The following is a 5,372-nucleotide window of genomic DNA, read 5'->3' on the forward strand; positions in this document are numbered from 1 at the left end:
TGGAGTCTATCAAGTTTAAGGAAACAGCAGAACATCAAGTATGAGAAATACAATATGTGAGCATTAAAGTGACTGTGGCTGGATATTTAGTCTTTTTATAGGGAAAGAAACCTTTCAAGAAAGACAAAGCAATTAGTGTCAAGTGCAAATAAAATCTTGATTCTTTTCAGTGTAAAGCAGCCAGCATTTGTCTTTAACTCAATTAGGTGCATAACTCCAATTTGTCTAAGTCAATGATTTACTATCCCTTTGTAAGTAATGTTTAGGCAAAATTCCAATTACTGAGTTTTGCTCATTGCTAGTAAGTAGGTCTAGTGGAAAAGATTAACATTCAGATGGGGGAGTAGTTGTGAATTTTGTTTGTTGTGTTTTCTATTGCCCAATAATTGAGTAGCTGAGATTCTTTTAGAACAGGGAGTGTGCAAAATAAAATAATCAAGTGTTTATTATACTTACACTTAAGAAGAGATTTATGACTATTTCTCTTTATTAGAGTGATTATAATTTTCAAAATATAAATGAAAAGGCAGATAAAGGATTCAGATGTCCCAAAGGTCACACTCTTTTCTTTTTAAATACAGGTCTCCGGTATCCCAAGAAAGGTGGTTTTTAAATGCTTTAAATCTTGGTTATCTATTTTCATCCCATAAACTGTAATTATAGCTCTTTATAACATGCTAAATAATTCCTCCCCTACTGGATGTTTATACCTTTCAAATATTTATAGACTGTCATCATTCCTTAGTCATCTCTTTGCAAAGTTGCACATATTTTGTTCCTATAATATTGTTCATAAATCAATTTCCTCAAGATGAAACTGCTTTTCTTAGTTCTCCATTCAATTTGTCTCCATCTTTTTGATAGAGTGTTAATTAAAGGTAAATGGGATATTTCTGGTGCAATTTATCTTCAGGTTGTTTGAGAGGATTTAAAATTTCCTCACCTGGATTAGAGTTACTCATTTATATATAGCTCTGAATAGTGCTGACTCTATCAGTGTTTTTAGCATTTTACTTTGAAAATTCATAACTAATTTCCCATGTAATGGCATTCAAAAATCCCTATGCTGTTACTGTTCTTTCACTGATCATGGAGTATGCAGGAATTAAATGAGTTCAGAATATATTTCTGTCATTTGTTTCTTATTATGCAGTATTGAATAATAAGATATTGCTTTCCAGTTGCTTTAGATCCATAAACTATTATTATTTCTCAGTATCCTTTCAAATCAGTGATATCTAGAAACTTAAAAAAAATTATTTTCATTCTAGTTTGTTCAAAGAGCTAATAAATTATTTCTTGCAATGGCATTTTTAGTCTTTTAACATAATTATTTCTTTCCAACAACATTTCAGTTGACCTGACTGTCATTATTATGAAAATTTATTAAGACAATTCCTTCTGTTTATCATGCCTTGAGCATCCCACTGATGGTATAATATACATACACCCTATGTAGCAGATATATAAAAACATTATAAAATGCTCAATATTTTCTTCTTCAAGTAACATCATTCCTCAATAATCATTTTCTATATTTACATGTTTCAAATTTTAAAACAGTATAAAGCCTTGCTATGTGACTTTTTTTGCCTTCAAAGTCTTCTGATGGCTTCCTGATGCCGGATAGGGTAACTGTGTGGGTTGGTCTCTGAAGGTTCCACTCAGTCTGATCCCATTCCACTTTTCTGGGTGTCAGCTCTTTTCATTCAGCCCCATGTGCCTGAGCTCTGCTATGTCAATGAATTATCTGTGAACCTTTTGGTAGGCTCCCCACAGGTTAATTCTCCTCCTCCCTGTATTTGTTGCTTTAATTTTACCTCTCTGATAGCGCTTATTTCACTCAAAAGTCTACTGTCATTTGTTTACATCACTGTCTCCCATACATCATTATGTGAGCTTATTCCCACCTGCCTAGTGACTCACAGAATTCCTTAACATATAGCCATTGAATAGTGGCAAATTCAGATTTTCTACTTAGATAGGGTTTTGGTTGCTAGTCCAGTTGGAGAGAGAGAGTTGGAAACAAGCAAATTGCACTGGCAAAGTGAGCACATGACATTTACTTAGATTGCTTATTTGGAAGTAGGCTCTGGTACCTTGACAGAGATCATGGAGGTCTATGGGCCCCTTTGCAAATCCTGGTGTTGGAAGCAACCAGGAGGAAGGAAGGAAGGACAGTCAGGTTCAGAGTCATGAAATGACTTGCAGAAGTCACCCCAAGATTGACTGGGATTAGAAGGTTGGGTTTGCATTTTCATTCATAGTATTATTTCCAAAATTCTTTATTCCATTTTGCTCTTGGTGTTTCCCTTAACATTTTCTACTTGAATCATGGTTTCAAGGCTGCATTCTGAGGCTGAAACTATGAACAAAGTTGAAGTTGGAACTACCCACCATCATTCACTGAAGCTGATGATACCCATTGTTGTTGAAAACAAAATCATCTCTTATATAAAAGAAAGTTTTCTTTTTCCTTAAGCTTTCCAGTCTCCTGCCAGTGCCTTTTTTGAAAGAACTGATCCAGAAACCATCTTGCAAAAAAAATCTGGAAAAAATAATTTTCCAGTTTTGAGTCCTAGAATATGAAAAGGCAGAAAGGAAGCCAAGAGAAAGAATAGCAAATGAGAGTCATTTACCCCTATCCTGCCAAATCTATGAAGTAATTCTAATTTTCTACTTTTTCTACTCATGAAATAATGATAAAAGTTTAAGTTTAAACATCAATATCATAAACAAACATTATAACCTGGAAAAGTAGTTTTTACATAGATAAAATTTCCAAATATTTCTTCAGCTCATCAATTCCTACAGCATATTGCACAGAATGCATCCTGAAGAAAGGGTCTATTGATAAAATGAGTTTGGAAAACTCTTTATTTTACAACTCTCTGGGAATTTCACACTTCATATTAATATATTAAAGGCTCTGGGAAATTAATCAGTTTTTACTTTGCAACTGGTATGCATTAGTGAAAAACATGGTTACAGTCCCTGTGACCTGAAGTTTATGAGGAAGAGGCAGGGGAAAAGGTAAGCAATGTGTGTGTGTGTTTGTGTGTGTGTGTGTGTAATTTTTTTTTCAAAGATTTATTTATTTATTTATACAAGAACCCGGGTACAGGCCAGATGCACGGGAGGGTGAGAGGATTCACCAGAGACAGAGCAGGGAACACAATAGGCAGACAGACGAAATACACTGCTGAGGGGAGCAGCGGGTGAGACAGGAGAGGTCTGCCATGCCATGTGGGGCCCTCACCGGCCAGGCAGGATCGAACAGGTGCTGCAGAGGCTGCGGACAGCTTCACAGCGCAGCGCTCAACCGCCTTTTCCACCAGGGGAGGCCCTTTTGTGTAATTCAGATAAATGTTATGAATAAAACAAATAGAATGCATTTGTGATAGAAAATATTATAAAAGGAGATGGATCTAAAGTATGGTTGGAGCAGATGCTTTGAGAAAGTGACATTTAAACCAAGACCTTAATAGCAGATGGAATCAGTTATACACAGACTAACACAGGGCTACTCAGTAGCCCACAGATCAATCCCCATCAATAAATTGGTCTTGAAACTTGATGTGATCTGCAGAAAGGCTTCAAATAAGCATTTGAAACATTTATAGCAATTTCATAGACAGATTACCTTTACATCTGTTAAGCATAAAAATAAGGTCTATTTCTTTAAAGTTATTTTCCAGTATTCTTAATTGTATTTTACAAAATATAATTCCATGATAGGTTGTAGGAAACAATATGATTCTTTACCACAAATAATTTGAGAAACTTCATTCAATAAAGTTTTTGAGCACATATTTAAAAGTTCATGAATAGTATTAAAAAAGATAAGTGCCAAACAAGAGCTCCAAGAGTCTGTTATCTGGAAGAACATCTAAGATATGTACAAAAGTACAAGACTAATCAAATACATGCTATTAGAGATTTACAAAGTGAAATGAGAATCTGAAATGGTGAAACTTGCAACTGATAGCATGGTAGTACTAAGTTGGTCTTAAAGGAGTTACATAAATTTGAATCAACAAATAGTAGATATATGTATATATATATACATATGTGTGTATAATATATATTTGTTATCAACCCCATGCTATGTATGTGTGTATATATATATGTGCGTGTGTGTGTGTATATATATATATATTATATATATATATAGTTTGATATATATATTTATCTCAACCTCTACCTATTCCATTTCAATCCAAAGCCATAGGGTTTATACTTTTTCTGAATTAAAAACCTTTTCTCATAGTTTACAATACATTTACTTTTTGTTTAATCATACTAGGGAATTGCTAACTTATACCTCTGTGAGAAACACATTTGCTAACCAGAATACAGTATATCTGTACAATAGATTTTGCCTTTTGCTTTAATAGTATCTAATCAAAATATAATTTTCTGAAGTTACTTACGTTAGTTCTTTTCTTCCCCACCTGTGTTAGTGTGGTGATGTTATTCAACATCTGTAAGTAGGCTACATTAGTAATATTTGTTAGAGTTTATATTCCATTTTGGGATATTCCAATACCCTGTTACATTTTTATTTATTTTACATAAAGTAAAATTGACTTGTTTTGGTATATAGTTCTTTGGGTTTTAACAAATTCTTAAAGCCATGTATCCATCATCACAGTCATGATGCAGAATAGTCCTATCACCCTCAAAGTCCCCCATACTCGCTGGTTGTCGACAATCATTCCTTCCATCTTCAGTCCCTGCAACCACTCATCTGTTTTCTATCCCTGTTTTGATCTTTTCCAGAAATTCATATAAATGGAATCATGTAATATAGGATCTTTTAGGTCTGCTTACTATCACTTGTTGAAATATATTTGAGACTCATTAATGTTGTTGCAAATACTAATAATTCTTTCCTTTTTATTGCTGAACAGAAGTTCACTGTATGGACATGCCATGGTTTGTTCATCAATTCACTGAAACATACTTCAGTTGTTTCCCATTTGGGGTGATCATGAATAGAGCCAAGATAAACATTTATGTGTAGGATGTTGTGTGAACACAAGTTCAGTTATGTTGGATAAATACTAGGAGATTTACATTTATTTTTCCTTTCTGTGTTTCAATTTAGGTCATTTTTCTCAGTAAGTTTCAAGTTCACTGATTCTTTATTATGTCCACTGGTGAGTTCATTGAAGGTGTGCTTTCCTGTGTTATTGTGAATTTCACTTGTATTTCAATTTTATTCTTTCTTATGGTATCCCATCTCTCTGTGAAATTACCCATCTTGTTTTGCATGTTCTTCTTTTCCATTAGAACATTATTATTTGTCATAGTTATTTTAAATTCCCTGCTAGTCAGTTCTGACATCTCTGTCATATCTGAATTTGGTT

The sequence above is a fragment of the Talpa occidentalis genome, unplaced genomic scaffold (genome assembly GCF_014898055.3).
Source record: "Talpa occidentalis isolate TD23 unplaced genomic scaffold, MPIMG_talOcc4v2.1 talOcc4.2, whole genome shotgun sequence".
Classification (NCBI taxonomy): Eukaryota; Metazoa; Chordata; class Mammalia; order Eulipotyphla; family Talpidae; genus Talpa; species Talpa occidentalis.